At 41.8% G+C, this 20043-nt stretch overlaps 1 protein-coding gene across 2 annotated transcripts in view; it reads right to left on the bottom strand.

Annotated features, from left to right (window-relative positions):
• Nucleotides 1-19783, bottom strand: part of insc (INSC spindle orientation adaptor protein) — a 49962-nt gene extending 30179 nt beyond the window's left edge. Inside the window, exon 1 of one of the 2 annotated variants that reach the window (XM_084555646.1) lies at nucleotides 19386-19783. The gene's annotated coding sequence lies outside the window, so the exon portion shown is untranslated. Of the gene's footprint in view, nucleotides 1-2672; nucleotides 3304-19385 lie in introns of those variants that run through there. The other variant, XM_084555647.1, reaches the window with a different exon arrangement.
• Nucleotides 19784-20043: the final 260 nt, after the last annotated feature.

The following is a 20043-nucleotide window of genomic DNA, read 5'->3' as shown; positions in this document are numbered from 1 at the left end:
TCTTGTCTTTTTTTTCATCCAGGTAATTTAATTATCAATAAACCTCCCTGTTTTAAATAGCTGCAAGCTGCTGGTGTGCCAGTGGAATAATATTTCTTATCTTCTAATTTATTGGCTGGCTGCCAGCCAGTGGCTCTCTTCTCTACTTTGAGCCTGAGCAAAAGGGGCTGACGCTTCTAAGTGCCTGCAACTTTATTCCGCTGTTTTATTGATGTATCCCATTTAGATTAGTCCATTTTCAATCGGGAGAAGCCGCAGATGCCCTCCCGCCTGAACCACACTCTAATCCTTTTAGTTAATAATATCCTATAGTGGTGTGGTTACAAATTTCATGTTTACTGTGGGGTATAATTAGCAGGTAGTTACAAAGTGAGACTATCTCTCTCTCACGGACACAAACACACGTCCTCCCGGTGTCACGGAGCAGGTTTCGGCAGCCATGCCCCGCTTTATTATTAAATCCTTGCAGAGTGGGATCGATAGACGTAAACAGGAGGACTCAGAATAAAGCAATCGAGGCTGAAGGGATGTGTGATGCATGCGAGGTGTCACTCTTTTGATCCCTCGTTGGCCTGCTTTTTGAATGCCACAGCATTTAGGCCAATGTAGCGTGAAGACCGAACAACTGATGCACTTTGTGAAGTTTTGAGAAGGCGAGAATAAGATGCAGCAGCACACGAGACAAGTCACCAGTTCTGCTGCACTGTTGGCTTCAGCTGCACCAAAACTCCCCAAGTTACGTAATGATGAGCAATGAGATAACTATTTGATGATGAGGAGAAGAAAAAAAAAACGCGGAGTGACTGAGTCAATGACTGTGATAAAGAGATACCTAGACGGATGAATGGGTAAAGGGACTTGTAATACAGATACAAAAAGAAAGAGAGGAGGGAGACAGCAGAAAGGAGAAGATGCAGAGGGAAACAAAGAGAGAGGAGGGGGTCTTTTAACTGCAGTCTTGGCATGGCTCCTCCAGGGCCATTTCCAGAGAAAGCATCATAGTGATTCAGAAATTATACCTAGGTGTGCCAGGAGCATGGAAGACTGACAGTAAGCACGCTGTGTTGGGTAAAAAACCCACATATATTACACTTGGTGCAGTGGGAAGAGAATACAATACAATGCCACAGAACAAGTGCTAATATAATTGCATCATGGGACTATTACAGAAGAGGTGTAGATGAAATATATTGGCCTTATAATTGAGCGCAGGGTCACAGCCAACAAGTCGCAGTTCCAGCGGATTCCATTACATGTGCCTCCAGCTCATTACAGTGCTCTTCTGTGGATTACCCTACAAATGGAGATGAGTTGTCCAATCAAGCAATTCAGTCCTGAGCACTTAGAGTGTGCCACTAAGTGCTGTGTTAAGGACCAATGCACTGAAAGTGATCACTGTCATTCTGCCACGAGAGGACACAGGCTGTTTTTAGACTATCTCTTTTACAGCCCCATGGATTGATTTCGTTTTGGTTCCAAAAGTGCTCTTTTACATTGCAGTGCTATATGTTATGTAACAAATAAGAGCTGAAGTTATAAGTTCTGTTCATTTTGAAATCTGTAGAACTTCAGGTTCCTACAGGTTAAACCTTCTGAAGGCTGCAAGTGCCACAGAAATATGAGTTTCCCCCGCAGATGGTCAGCTTTGACCGTACCCTGGCTAATTTTCCTGCTGTGGTGGGCATTTCTTTTCATGTCCGGGCTGTAATCAGAGTGGTCCACTGGGCTTCCTTGTTCGGTTGCCGTGGAGAATGTGTCAGTTGTAGGTAAGCCAAACAAAGGACACCTCTGTCTCAGCCTTATGTCACACGCCGGGTAAAATAACAACCACTCACTGACTTATGTGTGCAAGGGGAAATCACTAGGCTGTGCATTCCAGATTTACTGCAGCACTTGCATTTATTCTTTGCATGTGTGTAAGAGGGGGATTTAAATGTTGGTGCGTGATGGTGTGCAAGCTTCTGTTGCTTGCAGTTTTCCAGTGATGTTTCATGTTCTTTCTGTCCCTAGTTAGCGTCACGGCAAATCTGCGTTACATGTTAAAGTCATCACTGCATATCAAGGGGTCTAAGATCCAAAGAAAGCAAGAAAACATAACCCTTCTCAACAATATGATAGGTCATTCATTTTGTAATGTAATGTCATTCTTCTTTAACAGTTTAGTATTTCTGTCTTAGCTACTAAAATGAGTGAAAAATCAGCAAGCAAATGGAAGCTTCCCAACTAGCACTTCCCAGAAGTTGGTGAAACTGTGAGAATCTGTTTCGGTGCCCACTTCTTTTAAAAATACAGTACCAGTCAAAACTTTGGACACACCAACTGTAGAACACAACGAAAGACCTCAAAACTTCAAACAACCTAAATGGAATTACTTAACAAGTCTCACAAATAATAATCAGTATTTCAACAGAGTAAGATTTCATCATCCACCATCATCTCTCTCTCTCTGTGCTCTCCACAACTGCCTTTTTTTTTCATAATAAAACCCGGTCAAGAAGAAAGCCTCTCGTACATTCACATAAGTGAGTACAAAAACTGAACTGCAGAAAATAAAATACCACACAACTGCGGCCTGGCGTCACCGTTGAGCCAAAAACAATGAATTTCTTATTGACACAACAGAAAGAGTCAAACACTGAAAAGAAACAGGAGAAATAAGTGAAGCCACTCACCATTTTGAGAGGCCCAAACCAGCTTGAGTCAGTGTGATGGAGTTCAAGATGGAGTGAGTCAGGCTGTGTACTCCAAGTTTAATATCCTTGATGTTTCAAGAGTGCCTCATTGTGTAACCCATTCCTTATGGTTTGGCTTTATTTCAAAACTGCTTTGCATACGCTTCTTCTCCTGCTGCTGCTATCCTAACTCACAGACTGAAGAAAGTGTCTATGAAAGAAGCTTCTTCTGGCCATTGGCCTTTAAATACATTGGCACGCTTGGCTTCGGCGACTCGGCGGTGCCGTCCTGCTCATGTCCTATCATTGAGCTGGGGTTCACAGGAAGAGACGGCGGTCACAGTCTCACCACAGAGCTGCCATGTGGGGAGGAAAACAGAGCAGGATGGGTACTGTGTGAGGGGTTGGGTGGGAAAAAAAGTGGGAAGCAGGCTGTGCTGAGCCATGGACCCAACATTCCCATCCCACACACAGTGGGCTGGCTCAAAGTGGGCCCTTGTACTTGGACAGAGGACACCCACACAAGGCAGCAGATAATGACTGATGTGAACAGCTATTGCTTGAGTGTTTGGTGAGTACGTTCAAGTTCATCCAAGTATAATAGAAAGCTGACATTATGTGTACACCACCCTAATACCAACATATTTTCTGGTTAATATATACAAGCCATCAGACTGGTTAGTGTATCCTTTCTAACTGGTACTTTGATTCTGAGCTCCGAACAACAGTCTCAAACTCCATGGTGTGTTAATGTCATGCTCAGCACATGCATCTACCAAGTAACATAATCATGAGTCCTTTTCTTTACCTTATTGTTTAATGGACAATTGTATTTAATCCATTTCAAAGTACTGGAGTAAAACATTTTCAAATGATAATGCAGATGGCAAACAGAAAGCTGTGGTACTTTACACTGGAATAGAAGATATGCTGGTGGATAGCAGAATTATGTACTTAATGTATGTCTGGCACAAACAACTGTAAGAGCGTACAAATACAAGTACGAAATACTAGCGTGTGTTAGGTCACATGCCCTTAGTCGGATTTTACAAGCAATAAACATCAAGTTGCCCATCAATTTTTTGAATTGTTTTAATCTTGAGCTTGTAACCCTGATCTGAAAAGTGCTTTATAAATATAGTAGTTTATTTTTATTTATTACCTGAAGGAGGTCTTGGGCAGATGTTGGAAATAAGTCCTTTTATCTCCAGACACAACAGCCCTCGTGCCCATTATCTCAGTAAGGCTAAATGCAGAGCATTCCACAGATAACACTGGCATGGGCAGCTTATTTTAAGTGTGGAACCCTGTTTTGGTCAAGGCTGACTCTCACTAAAGTATTTGTTTGGTATGCTAATGGGGTTAAATCTGATCTCTGGAGTCAGGAGAGCTTATACAATGTGCAGTATAATACGTACTTTGCAGCCCCATATATTGTCCATAAAATCTAACTTGGGACAGACTCCTCTGGCGTGTATAAATTGAGCCTGTTTGTGGGGATGTTTTTTTTTTTTTTTTTTTTTCCCATTTCTGCTGAGATTTGTTTAGTTTGGTTTGTTTGGGTGTAAGGTGACAATGGAACAGAGTCACAAAGTCACAAAAAAAAATCTGTCTCAAGCCTTTTCCAAGTCAACTGCATGAAAGTTTCCACAGCACCACAGCACTACAGGAGTACCTGGGAATCAGATATCTGAATGACTTCCAATCTGGAAAATCTGGACACAGGCCAAACCTTGTGGCTACCATCACTCCATTCAGCACTGGATAACACAAAGCTCACACCGAGAAAAAAAAGACAGCTGAGGAAATGGCTTGTCACTACAGACAGGCTGTCGGTACATTTATATTTCCAGCACAGTTGTTCTACTCCAAATGTTCTCTCCTCAGTTGGTCATTCGAAAAAAATATATATAAAGCACTACGGCTATGTTGTGCTATCTCAAAGCTCTGCCAGGAACTGCAAATTCAGCCAAACTTTGGCAAAATATGTATGTTTGGAACAAACAGGAGTAGATTCTACATTTTCCACTGTGGAAACTTTTTGCCTTTCGAACCTATTGTATTTGACATCAAGATGTCAATCCAAATCAAGATGATCTGGATTAAAAACATGACGTTACACTGGTTATTTGATCTGCATTTGTAAAGAACATATACTTTAAACCTGAAGTGATTCATTTATTTGGCCACTTGGAGGTCACATCAAGCAACAACATCGGAAGTTATTGTTCCAAAGCATTTGGCAACAATAAGTCAAATATTTACTTTATTTTAGCTCTGTTTTCTGGCCTGTAACTACTCCTGAGGAAAATATGTGGTGGTTAAGATGCTAAGTGCTCTCGTATGTTCACCAGTGACTTGCTGATTGTATCCATACAGATGAATTTTGGAACATTTTTGGGTTCTAACAGCTGCCTGCCATGGATAAACACAGAACCAAAATGAGCTGTAACATAATTTAGGCCAGTGCTGTATGTACACATTGTATATTAATAGTAAGTTTTAGCTTTATCTCTGCCACCACCTGAGTTTTCCACTCATCTGCCAGAATGATACGTCTAGCTCATTTTACACTTCCGACACAGTGGGTACCACTTTTGTAACACTGACACCTCCCACAATTAACTCCACATTCTCCTGATGACTGTGTTCTTCACATGTTAGGATAGTCTCAATCGTCACAGTATGCGTTATCACGAATAAACTTGCCTTTAAAGACACACAACACCATAACCCACCGCAGCGCCACTATAGCTGTGTGGCTAATGATAGAAAAACAGTGTCAACATCTTGACATGTCTCACGGTGATGGTGACAGGGGCTTCAGGAGCGTCACAAGTTTGAGCGTGACACACCGTGATGTCAGAAATAAATGTGTGGGAGGACGGAGAGGAAGCACCGTTTCCATTGTATTTTTACTTCAAAAAAGTGGCTGTAGAGTGTTTGGGAAGGAGAGTGAGAAGAGCTGAGAACGAGGAAGTGGAGATGATGAGAAAAGTGACAGTGGGAAATGTGTGAGATGGATGGTGGGTAAAGCAGGTAGCAACAGTGGACTGAACAAACACCCCTATTACATAAACACTCCTCCAAAGACAGCGTTTTTTCCAAGTTAGAGTTCCGTAACAAATTAGTTCTTCTACATAAGAGAGTTTTTATTAATCTTGGGCAGTATGCGGTCAAGAATGTTTTTATCTTTGGACTTATTAACAGTTCTTAGCACTACAATAAGCCACACTGGCGTCCTTAAAAAACTACTGTTTTTTTACAACCTGGACCTTATTTCTGGCATAAAATACGATTGATTATTCACCCATATAACTTTCGTGTAATTTGTAGTCCGCTGGGAAATATTTAAATCAGTGTATATCCATATAGTGGGAGTGACTGGGGCACCGAAACGCAGCCTCTATATAACGCATTATCGGCAGTAGCAAATTACAGGTAACAAGCCGACATCATCCAGGTCAGAAGACATCATCCGGGGTCTGTAGGTCAATCTACAGGTAACTCCAGACTCAACGGGGAATAGCATAAGCGTATCATAACAAAATATTGGAGACATGAACGAGTTTCGCGGCAGATAATGCGTTATTTAGAGGCTGTGTTTCGGTGCCCCAGTCACTCCCACTATATGGATATACGCAGATCTAATTATCTCCCGAAGACATACAAATTACACAAAAGTTATATTGGTGAGTAAACGATCATATTTTATGCCAGAAATAAGGTCCAAGTTGTAAACAACAGTAGTTCCCCTTTAATATGTAAATACTAGGATGTAGTTGACTTAGATGTCCTAGCTTAGGTGTCTGGAGACACTTAATTCTGGTATACCTAAGGTGAACATGGTTCAAGTTTTTAGTATGTCTCCCTCTACTCTTGCCCTGTCACATAAAAATAAAAAATTTAAATAAAAGCACTTGAACAGTGAACAAAGAGAGATGCAACAGAAGAGAAAAAAAAGAGTAAAAAATAAAGAACAGAAAACAGCCAACAGTGGTCATCTCTTAATTAAGCATGAACGCACATAAGATGATAAATGGGAAAGTTAGAGCACAGGGATGGCACAGGGAGAAATAGTTCTACAACTGATGGTTTTGTAAGATGAAAGTGTGAGAAAGTTCACAGTGGTGACAACAAGAGTGGATGCAACGAGAAAGTGTTAGAATGAATGTTTCTGACTTAAAAAAAAAAACATTCTGGAGCTTCATTCTCTACAGATATGATGGACTTGGTTGGCAGGTGAAATAGTCTTCTAAGAGTGTACATGACAGCAGAACTACAGTTTCGCGCCTTTGTACTTCCGTCAATCATACCGTGCCCATCTGCCGTTACCCAGGGTGTACAATGGGTCCAAAAGAAAATAAAAAGTTTCATTACTTTCCCAAGCAGACGTTGGCTGAGTAAAAAGCTTTAAGCAATAAAGAATAACTTGGAAAGTAATTTTTTACCATTTGTGGTGAACAGCGCAATGTTTGTTCCAACTTAACATCAGACACTTATAAAGATATTGTCAGCACGGCCTACAGTAAACAGTTCCATAAAAAGTTCCACTAAAAATTAGGCAGGTTTTTATTATTTGTCTAGCATGTCTGGTTTAATTGCCTTTTAAACTCTCCATATGCATCAGTATGGGATAAGAAAACTCCTTCCCCAAGGACACCCTTTGACTAAACTAAATGAGAAGATTCCCTTGTAAGGACAAAAGCAGTGCAGACTATTTGGGTCTGGGAGCATTCTTTCCTTTGGCATAATAATATGAAAATGAAACGCTTTCTCATTGTGTTTCTAGGCAACCTGTGTCGCTTATGGAGATGTGATCAGTTGGGGTCAAGTTGCACACACACACACACACACACACACACACACACACACACACACACACACACACACACATATACACAGACCTGTAGACCTAGTCTCTGTCTAAGATCAGCCACCCTGTTAAATGTCATACTAATTAACAAGGACAGATCACTACAAGTAATAGCTGTTACACTTCAAGGCAGCAGTAATCACATTAGCTCCTCATTCCTCAAACACCAAAGGAGCTTTTTGCCCCCAAAGAGATTCAGTTCAGCTGCATAAACAACTATATGGCTTCACCACAAGTCTGCAAAAGTGAACACGCCATCGTCTTGGTATTTTATGGTCTACTGTAAAACTACCCATAATTCTCATTTTTAAGAAAAAATAAAAAGTTGATAGCAGCACCATACCTCCTAAGGGCTCAAGACGCAAATGTTACTCCAAGGGAAATATCCAAATGCATCTTAGCCTCCTAGTTCCATCGACAGTTAGTTGAGTGAATAACATGGGGAAATCAGCCGGTGCAAAACACAACATCCAGGGCTACCAAAGGTTTTGGAACAGAGCACTGGAAGCAGCTCCAGCAGGCCAAAGAGACTGGAACTGGATCCTGACTCAGCCTGGTTCAGTGAAGAGGATTGTGTGGGTACCTGACACCAGAGCAGTAACGGCCAGCAAAACATAAGGAGCTGCTTAATAATGAATGAGCAAAGCCTGTGGAGAGGCACCACACACACACACACAGAACACATGGCTAATAGGGAGTCACACTGACATAATTGGAGACAGTCTTACGGCGTGGTCAGGTAAAAGTGGGGTATATGACTATAATCAGTCGAAGCAACTTGACACATGTTGCCAACAAAGTAGTCTGTCATCACCCTGCACATAATGGGCCAAAAGTGTTTGTGGAGGTTCGTACTGAGTAAGGTTCTGTCTAGTCTCAAAAATCTTCCTTTTATACACAACGTTCAAGCATAACATTATGACCACCTTCCTAATATTGTGTAGGTCTCCCTTGTTCCTCCAAAACAGCTGTGACTCATCAGAGAATGGACATGGGCCTTCTGAGAGTGTCCTGTGGCAATAGAATGTTGTTTGTGGGGGCTTTTGGGTCCTATGGGTTGAGGGGAGGGGCCTCTGTGGATCATCCCACAGATACTTGATCAGTTTGGGATCTCGTGAATTTGGAGGCCAGGTCAACACCTTGTGCTGTTCTTCATGTTTTGAGTTGCTCCTTTTTGTGTGTGTTTTTTGAGTTGTTCCTAAACCGTTTTTGTGTGTGTGCCTGTGTCAGGCTGCATCCTGCTGGGGATGGCTGCTGCCATCAAGGAGCGTCATTGCAATAGGGTGGGGGTGCCTGGTCTGGTCTAGGTGGGTGGTACATGTTTAAGTAGCATCCACATGAATGCCAGGTCCAAAAGTTTACGAGGAGAACATTGTATAGTCACAAGATGGTCAATGTTATTTACTTCACCTGTCAGTGGTCATACTGTTGTGGCTGATCAGTGTAATTCAAATATTTGCCATCCAGGAGAAATATTTAGAAAACTTCCAAACTTACTTATTATTGTGTTTCTCAAAGCATGACAAAATTGTTCATTTCTCTGGGTGAGAAGCAAACAAAAACTATTTAAACAACAGCACCAAAGCTCAAAAGTGCATTTGATCATTCAAAAGTTTCCTAGAAGAACATTGAAGTGTCACAAAATGGTCAATGTTATGTACTCCTCCTGTCAGTAGTTTCAATCTTGTGGCTGATTGGTGTACGTTGTTCACTGTTTTAGTGCAGTACAAAAAACAAATAAAACAAACACGACAGAAGATATCATGTGAAACTCAAAGTCTTGAAGGTCACCCAGTCACAATCCAGTGTGGAGTCCAAAATAAGAAGATTGATGGGTGTTGTCGTGTATGACTTAACCCCAACCACACCCACTTCAGAAACAGCCTTTGATTGGCTGAGATGCATTCCTCGTGGCAAAGGAGAGGGGAAAACCCAATCAGAGACCAGAATCGGCCAGCTCCAAAAAACAAAAGTAGAAAGTCCTCTTTTTTTCCCTATTAAACTTCAGCTGAGTCACTTCAGTGCCACGAAAACGCTGACAAACACTGAGGCTGAAATGAGGAGATACGAGTGCATGCATGTGAAAGTCTATGATTAGACTGGCTGGGCTTTCAAACCCCAAATTAAGTGGACACACAAAATACCAACACCAAATCTAAAATCCAAAACCAACATCAAATCTCACCACAGTGTCATCAGATAGCTGGCCAGTGTCTCTAAAAGCAAAAACTGGACAACACTTACAGTATTTCCTGGAGAACTGCTCACTGAAACATCATCCTGTATCATTATGTAGTTTATTCAGTACAACCATAAGTACTGTATCTTCCACAGTGCAGAAGAGCAAACATACCAGGTCAGGATGGTTTTGACAAGAATCCTGATTATAATAATGGCAAGCACAAGACACTGGTTTTGAGTACTCCAGTAGAAACCAATATGCTCATCATTCTTTGCACAGGTAACGACACTACCTGTCTTCAACTCACAACTTTACTGTCGCTTTGTATCTCAGCAACACATTCGTAGGCCAGAAATATCACGTTCATGAGACATCGCTAGGAATATATCCTTGGCTCTCACCCAGCCCAGTATCCATCCATTTTGAGTTTTAAAACTCTTGAGGACGTGCCATGTCCATGTACCAGTACATGAAGTAAGACAGAAAGCAAGGGTTTAGCAAGTCCAACTATTGACGAGTGGGCCTTAACACCGGACAAGTTCCAGACTTTAGGATGCAATGTAGTACAGGCTGCTTTCTGTTGTCTACCTACTACCTTAAAGGCAGCCTCCGTTAGATTTGATAAAATATCTTCCTCTTTGGTTTATTTGAGAAAACAAAATCTCTTGAACTTACATAAAGGACACTCTCTGAAACCCAGTGATGAAGCTAGGTGTCTAGTTCCTTCCTGAATTGCATTGCACGTGTAAAGTCCTGGCAGGAAAAGAAAGTTTTGTTCAACTAAATCATAATTTAACGGAGACCTGCACCGTTTTCCTCACAGACTGCTAGTCCACCTCAATCAAGCTTCAGTCATCCTTATAAATGTAAAGATATTTCTGGGTCACATTTCATTCTGGTTTAAAATATGATAAACTAACCAACTAAACTAACTGACTTGACCTGCGAGTAACCAAAGCCTTTTCCTGTCCTTAACAGCTGTTTGTATCTTGACCTAACAGCAAGCGCATTATATTTACACAAGCAGATGTTTTGGAATTTTAAAAACATTGACATTTGAACATAATTTGGGGTTTTGCATAATCATCCTTCACCATCCAGTTGAGCAGTGAAGCTCCCAGTATGAGCGGAGAAACCGGGAACTGTCATGTTGAACTGAACTCCCAGTTGCTTTAGTGGCGCTACTCAAGCTCAACATTAGATCTCAATAAAACCACAAGAGAAAACTCCATAAAATAACAACTGCACAAGTCGGCTAGGGTGCGCCACGGCCTTAAAGAGTCTATAAAAAAATCAGAGGGTTCCACAGGGTAATGCAGTGCATACATCAAGTCACAAATTATTGAGACTAACATGTGTTTCCTCTTTCCTTTTGTTATTTTGGCTAAACTAAGTGATCTTAATACTAAGCTATACACTTGGGAGATGGTCTAACATTGCAATGAAATCTTGTACATTGAGGCCACCGTTAGTGATAAATTATTTGAGGAATCTGTGTCATCATCTTCCAGGTTGGACTTCAGGAATGTGGCCAAAAGAAGCTTTTGAAGCGGATTCCCAACAGCAGCAGGAGCTCCCAGCGCTCCGCAATATGGCAGGATCTCCTCCTGTCAATCACGCACAGAGTGACCTCATGGCATTTATGTCATGCAGCTCCTTCAGTTAGATGAAAATGGCACTGGCCCAGTTACGGTCCAGCGCAACATGTCTAAGAGGCCAGGCACAGGAGTGAAGCATGATCCATACACACAGAATTTATAGCCAGCTGTCTGTCTATCTATCTCCGCCCACGGGCACCTAGGATGGAAATTCATGACCTCATATCCAACGCCCAAACCATAAATAAACCCTGAATGGATGGTAGACACTGCATTTGGGCTTGTGAGTGACCTGATATTACGGAGAAAAAGAGAGCAGAGAGGAAGGGGAGGAAGACGCTATAGCAACAATTCCTTGCGAGTCAACCCTACAGCTGTTTGGCATTAAGAGGGGGGAGTAAATTAGGTGGGCTGGGTCCATGTGTGGGTTTAAAGGAGAGGGAAGGAAAGAGTAAGAATCAGGGGTGCAGGATAGGTTCACTGCTTGGATCTAAGCAGAGGAATACAAGAACCACTTCGACACAGGGTGGAGTTTTTCAGCACTTTCTTTCCCCTCAGACTGTTATTCAGCCACAAAATTAAAGGCACAGGGTAAATGGGACACTGGGTCGCAATGTGATAAGTAAATAGCGTCTGCCAAAATCGCAAAGCATGCAAAAGAAAAGCTCCAAATGTGCCCGGCGAGCACAGACGTGGCACTTCAAAAAGCCATTTGAGTGCCATTTTTCCACTTCAGGCGTGAAAAGTGAACACATGGGAGAGTTTTCTGGGCAATCAGATTTGGAAAACAGTCTGCCATGTCTCATTTAAGATATTTAGAATAAGCTCAGAAATAACACTGGCAGAATGTTTGTCATTGTGCTATTTCAGCTTGTGATTTTCTTTATTTTCTCGGATTGCATCAAACAAAGGACATTAAATAATGAAAAAGATATATTTTCAGTTTGAAGGATATAAAACATAAATATGGAAACTGATGTATTATTTTCTGTGAACTTATGAAAGACCTTTTTTAATTCAACCAAAAAAAAAGATTGTTCCATTTGTCAGAGCCGATATATTTTACTCAAATAATTAACAATTTTGTGATCATAAGATTTCCAAATATTCCACTAAAAGGTGCATAGGTTAGTTTCACACCTTCAGATACCTTCTCTGAGTTTCCATCACTGCTGTGTGAAACTATGTGAGCTACCAACTGACAGCCGTAGAGAGAGTGCGGGGGTTATCCAAACAGAAAATGACACCACTAGAGAGAACAAGTAGTAACTCCTCAAGACTCCCCGAGGTGCTCTCTGCAGCATCAAGACTTTTTCAAAAGGAGGAGGGAGCGGTGACCTTTCTATCTTCTGTGAATCTCATAGCAAACAGAAGCACAGAACTACTGAAGCCTCCATTTCCTCTCATGATCTCCCCAATGGACCATAACAAGGGCCACAGAGCAAATACAGTAGATGGTAATCGCCGCGAATACAGATAAACAGGCTGAAGCTCAGTAAGCCATGACCTCCCTCCAATTAGCAGATGGAGATGTGAAGGAAAGAACTGAGCAAAGAAAAAGAGGTCACCGCAAGAGAAGCTTCAAGCCAACGCTCTTATTCAACCAGTCTGATATTGATTTATCCCCCAGCCTTGGGCCATGAGTGGTTGCCATATTGGGCCCACCTACACAAAAATTTATACCTGCACTCTCCTAATTGAGTTCCCACTTCGAAGACAGAGTCTCCACTGAGTCATGAATATCGTCACAGTGATGTGTCAACAGCCACCACTACCCACGATAAAGCAGCATCAGACATGTGCATGTGAGACACGTGCAGACTCCATGATTTGTGTTAAATGCACAGCATCTCAGTCAGCAAAGATGGGTTGGGTTCCAATTTGCTAAACACTATCAATTAGTGCAAAAGTGTGCTACAATTAGACACAACTATAAGAAGTTATTTAAGTACTGAAGTTTAAAACAACAGCAGGAGGTCTGGCTAATAAACGTCTTTGATCACAGCTGCTTCTAGCTATGAAAACTGCCTCTTTGATTCATGTGGGAGACAGACTGCTGGCTCCATGCTGGTGAAGATCCATCAGAGTCAAGGGTCGGCCACGCAAGGTAGCAGCCAGAGGCACTGATTTTTCTGCAGGCATGAAAGCTCAGACGGACTGGAACATAAAAAAAACAGCTCCAGAGACTGACCAACACAGCAGACATGCGAACACAAAGCGACCTTTGACACAGCTGCCTAAACACTTCAGTGTGTTAATGTCATGTTTTGTGATTAGTTTTCCTGTTTTTTTTTTTTCTTGTATTTTAAGTACTTGTTTTTTTACAGTCATGGTTTGGTGTTAAGTTTTTCTGTTTTCAGTTTCCTGTTTTATTTTGTTAAGTTCTTGATTTCCTGTTTTGAGTTACTCCCTGTGTTTTCCCCTTTTTGATTAGATCATTGGTTTCTGCTTGTGTTCTGTCTTGATTTGTTTCACCTGTGTCTCGTCACCCCTCTGTCCCCTGTGTGTATATATATAACCCTGCCTTCCCATTTGTTCCCTGTTAGGTTGTACTTGTTTCAAGCACTGTTTTCCTGCCATGTTTCTTGTCATTCATGTCTTGTCTTAGTTTTTGTCTTGTTGCGTGTAGCTCACTTTTTTCATAGATTATGTTTCAATGAAGTTTTTGTTTCCTCATGTTTGGAATTTCCTACCAGGTCTGCAGCGCTTTAAGTTTTGTCTTTTTTTTTTTGTTGTTAATTAAATACCTTTTCGTTAACTCCTGCCTCAGCCTTCTCAGTCCTGCATCTGGGTCCTAACCTCCATTTACCCCCATTTACCCCCTAACCTAGCAACCCCTTCCAAAAAGTTTGATTTGTACTGACCTCTATATTAACAAATTTGGGAACAATACTATGTTGAAATGAGGTAAATCAGAGGCAGGTGTTTAATATTTATAATAATAATGGTATATAATAATGATAATTAAATCCAACAATATACTTTAAGATGAATCTGTGGGATCTCATTAGAAGATAACCTGACATGCTGGACGTTTAAACCAAAGGTGGAGGTTCCACCACCACCACTGTCTACTGAAGAAAATTGCAACTGGTAAACATAAATGCAGCTGTAAAGTAAGGTTTCCTTTAGTGTTTTATGAGGAATGAAATAAAAGCTTAAGACCTAGACTCTCTGTTGGCGTTGGGTCATTATTGTATCTTTACATGAATTAATATTTTCTTGTTGTACCATTTGGAATTTGAAAAAAATTAAAGCTCATGTTTCTATCTTTGTGAGGACCTTCCATTGACACAATGCATTCCCTAGCCTCTGACTCTAACAATCTCAACCAAGTGCCTAATCCTAACTATGACCTTAGCCTTAACCACAACCTAATATTCTCAAAATGTTGCCCCTTAACAACAAAATGTCCCCACAATGTTAGTACTCCATGAAAAAATTTCCATGAACAACTTAGTAAAAACAAGAGCAGACACAACCAAACAAAGCACACATCAGAGGACACTGGGGTTTAGTCCTGTGCCCAAAGACACCTCAACCAACACATACACTAACAGTCACCCTTGATATTTATGGATGGTGCAGTCTACATGCAGAGCCACGGTCACCACCATCTCTGTTTTACGCCCTTAAGTATCAATTTTGAATGTTTACTGTCCTTTTAATACCCCCCCTTGCTTTTAAGCTATGAACTGTGTGCTGTATGATGGCATTTTGTATCAGTTCACCTTTGGCTGATTTGTCATAATGAATTACATTTTTCCATTTGCTGAACAATAGTACATGTAAATTTGAAATGCAAGCACAAAGGTTACAAGCAAACAACCGTAACACGGTCCCTGCAGAAAACACAATTAGTGGGCATTTGGATCAAAACAGACAACAGGCCTAGTTGTGTGAGAAATAGCTTCTGGGGGAACACCAGGTTTGTGGGAGGAGAACCAAAATGACCGGGTCCTGACTCTGGCAAGGCCACACAGACGCAGAGACAAGGGATGGAAAAACAGCAATGAATGACGGACAAAGAAATAAACTACTTCATCTTGAAGAAAGAAGCTGCTGAGAGAATGATGGAGTCTTGGGCGTGGAGTCTCAGTTTTGGAGAAAGAAACAACTTGTTGCCAACAAATATGAAGAACCTATTATTATAGGAGCAAATATACTGAATGGGTTTGGCAGTTTTGGAATATAAGGAGCCGTCACGATCGGCATAAATCCACTTCAGTGTGACCAGGACAGTTTGAGTACACAATGCTTTGGCAGAAAAACAACAGACTCGCATGGAGTCAAGTGCAGATTCATGTTTCCAACTTTAGCTGCGGTCACAAAGTTCAGTCACACCCACAAAGACAGTCACTGCTCATCAGACTGCATTGGCAAGGCTCTCTCTTAATGTCACAGGACAATGGGCGCGGGGGTGAGACTGTGGAGAGACGAGGTTTTTACAGCGGAAACCCTGATAGTCTCCGCCCGTCGGGAGAGAACCTAATTAAACAGCATGTGGACACAGTGAGGGCCACACCTGTGAGTGCGGTTCATGTTAACCACGGCACGCCCTGCTCAGCTGTTCATCAGAGGGAGAAGAATGCATGGCAGAGGATCTCGCGTCTGGATTAGCCCTCACTGGCCACGTATTATTACAGAGACAGACATTTGACGTTGTCGTACTCTGTCATCTGCTGAAGCTCAATGAGCTGTTTAATTCCAGTCTTGGCTTACACTATCATCTTATAACAGGTGATGCTAGGCTTTCATATGCTGTCAAGAACTGTAAACCATAGCAAATGATAGCAGGAATCAACTATAAACAGTCTTTGCTCACAGGCAGTTCAAACCCTTCGACCAATATGGTGGCAGTCATTCTAAATCATGTGTAATGTAATCAGTCACCAAATGCAAGAGGCCAGCTAGTACAAGCAAGACACAGAAGATTTCTTAAGGTGCTTTTGTGTATACGCTGCTCAAAAAATGAAGGGAACTCTTTTTCATCAGAGCATCAAGTCAATGAAACTTCTAGGATATTGATCTGGTCAGTTAGTAGCAGAGGGGGTTGTTCATCAGTTTCAGCTGCTTTGGTGTTAATGAAAGTAACCACAGGTCCACTAGAGGAGCAACAGTGAGACAACCCCCAAAACAGGATTGGTTTTACAGGTGGAGGCCACTGACATTTTTTCTTGCCTCACCTTTTCTGACTGTTTTTCGCTAGTTTTGCATTTGGCTGCGGTCAGTGTCTCTACTGGTAGCATGAGGTGATACCTGGACCCTACAGAGTCCAACTCCAACGCTGTCAGGCATGCATAAAAGCATGTGAAGGCTTTAAAAACTACTGTGTACCATTTTTATGTGTTCCAATGAAATTTCAGCAAAATGGTCTAGTCTGCTGCATCATTTTTGCACTCAGTTTTATACTTATATCAAATGATGTGGCATCCTGTCATTCCTAACACATTACCCAGTCCATATCAGTGTCGATATCCAGTATGATTTTTTTCCCGTTAATATCTGATGGGTTTTCAAGGTGTTCCTTATTCCTGTTAAGGGTCGCGGGGTCTGCTGGAGCCTATCCCAGCTGTCATCAGGCGAGAGGCGGGGTACACCCTGGACAGGTCTCCAGTCCATCGCAGGGCTAACACAGAGAGACAGACAACCATTCACACTACGCTTTAACATATTGTATCATATTACTCACTGAATCAGAACGAAATCTAGGTGTGAATGCCCCCTTAGCTATTGCTAGCACCAGGGCAATCTCACAGACGCTGTATGCCATTTAGTCAACATCGTGACATGCTCCTGCTGCTTGTTGCTAAATGATAACATTGCACAATCAATATATAAATATGTTACTAGCAGGTTTAATTTAACATTATATTTTAGCATGATATCAGAGGATGGTAATGCAGTTTAGAAATTACTGTCAGTGCACTACAATCCATCCTGAGGAGCACCTGAAATTCTGACACTGCCACCCATGAAGCAAAAAGAACTATTAGCTAAACACAGGAAGAAGTTGTTCACGATCAGCCACAACATTAAAACCACCTTCCTAATATTGTGTAGGTCTCCCTTGTGCCTCCAAAACAGTTGTGACTCATCAGTGAATGGACATGGGCCTTCTGAGGGTGTCCTGTGGTGCTGCCATCAAGGAGTGTCATTGCTATGGGGTGGGGGTGCCTGGTCTGGTCTAGGTGGGTGGTACATGTTTAAGTAACATCCACATGAATGCCAGATCCAGTGGTTTCCCAACAGAACATTGTATTGTCACAAGATGGTCAATGTTATTTACTTCTACTGTCAGTGGTTTTAATCTTGTGGCTGATCACTACTGGTGTTTGTCAGATAATTCTGTTGGACATCATGGCTTTTATGGAACAAAATAAATGCCTCTGGTTCTGGTGGCATATTGTTGTTTAGTAAAACGTCTTTCCACTCATTTAGGTGATTTGGGGAACAAAGAAAATTAGAGAAATGATAAAAACACAAGTTTCATTGCACAGATTCAGTGATCTGAGTCATATGTACTCACACATGCGTAGAATGGACACTCTTTGTCACAGACTACATGTGGAAAAACATAATGACACATCTCTAACTGTCTCTCTCATGAACACACACATTTCTCCAGCACCACATCACACAAACAGAAGCCTGTAGTGAGGGCATGCAGTAGCTGTGTCCTCATCATGACCACCATCTTCACGGTCATCTTTGTTGTTTTCCACAATCTCAGCTTCCATCACTCCCACACAAACCAGATCAACCTTCTACAAACAGTTACAGCAACAATGGTGTTGAGCTCCAACATGACTCAGTACAAAAACATATTTTCCATCTGAGAACACTGTGCAGTATCCCAAAAGGACCATTCATACTTATTTTCATAGCATCAGTTGGCAAGTGCAGGTTCCCACAAAAGGGATTCAGCCATTTACTGTGTTGTATAATTTACAGATTTAAGTGAAATGGTGATAGACAGTAGAAAAGTCAGTCAGCGCATGATTTTAAACATGACTATGACATACAAACATGATTTCAGTGCGAAAAAAGTTGAACCTGTAGAGTGTTACATGACTTAAAGCTGCATGACTCAACAAAACAACATTTAATTATCACCCGATTCACCAGACTCATGCAATTATATCTAGTTAATAATTTGTGATAAAGCTTGAGCATATTCTTCACTCAAGAATAAGCAGAGAGGCAAAGTCAGTGACCCGTTGGTTAACATAGTGGAGCATTAGGCAGCTAAAGAAACAGATAAGACTCAGCAGAGACCTGAAATTGAGCTAAAAGGATAGAAAACTCTGCACTTCACTTCACCAAGTGGGCAAAAGGTCAGAAATAATGATAATTTTACCATCTTTCTGCTGGACATTCTATTGTGCCACCTTACACTTAAAATGCCATCCAGTCCCAGTTATACTTCAGATCTTCAAATACTTCAAGTTAGTAAACCTTTGTTGGCAAACTTTTTGCATATTTTACCTCTCTGACCTCCTGCCTATCCTCTTTATCATTTTAACAAGTTCTATCTGACAAAGATGATAAAACTGAATCACTCTCCAGAGAGGTTTATATTACTCCAAGAATGTAAGCGTCGTGACAAAAAAACACTTTAATGCTTTTTGCATATGAGAAACTTAGGTTTGATTGTTGCATCATCTTTACAAAATCTTTCAGGACTGTGTAACTAAAAAAGGACATCAGTTACGCACAGGTGCCCTTGCACACTGGAACAAATCCCGGAGGTTCGCAGCATTAGTGAGCAGATGAGCTGTCTGGATTGTTAACAGCCCTCTCTGTCATTCGCAATGCACATGAGACTGTGCTGTGTGCATGTTCCAGGACTGAGCTCACTGGCCAATCCCAACCAAGTGCCTAAGTTAGTTAGTTAGTTAACCAAACCCTAGCACCTGAAACCCTTGATTAAATGAGGTGCGAGCTGCGCTAGTCTGTCATGCAATCCCAAGTTTTCCAAAAGTGAATGAAAAGACTGAAAGTTCCTCCCACCATTGCTTCACCATTCCCAGACGATGAGATTAGAGGGAACTTACCCATTCTCAACAGTTCAAATGTTTCCACTTGGGTTCATAGTAGCTGCTCTGCGTTCTGGTCCTTATCCCTGCAAACCCTCTGTCTCGGTCCGCACTTTCATTCACTCTGACTTAGTCTCTATCTTGCTCTGTGAGCCCAGCTGGGCCAACCGCCTCCGAAGCCTGCTGGAGTGGGACTGCTCACAGTCTGAACGTGACCGGCCTTAAAGGTTTTTCTTGGGGAGAAAAAGCCCACATCCCACTGTCAGTCATGCAGCGGAGCATAGTTGCAGCTGGGCCGCCATCCAAACAGACATGAAACTATTCTATTTCGGTCTGCCATATGAGCAGTTGTGCTGTTCAGAGGAGGGGGGCAGAAAGATTCTGTGGTGGAGCATGTAATTGCAGAGTGACCAGTTATGGTGAGATGTAATTGCAGACCTCATCAGATGGGGAGAAACTGCCAACAAGACAAGGTAAAGGACTTTAAATAAGAGTTTGGGGGGAAAAAAGAGAGAAACAACACAGACCACATAAATAAATGAGGAGCTGGGTTCCAGATGTGGCAGAGAAGGGAGGGAGGGCTGGAGAAGAAAGAGAGGGAGGGGCAAAAAGAGGGCCAGATGAACTGCCATGGCAGCAGAAAGAAATCCCATTTCTGACCCAGTGAGAGGGTGTT

This window comes from Chelon labrosus, assembly GCF_963514085.1.
Source record: "Chelon labrosus genome assembly, chromosome: 11".
Taxonomy (NCBI): Eukaryota; Metazoa; Chordata; class Actinopteri; order Mugiliformes; family Mugilidae; genus Chelon; species Chelon labrosus.
This window is presented reverse-complemented; position numbering and strand designations above follow the sequence as displayed.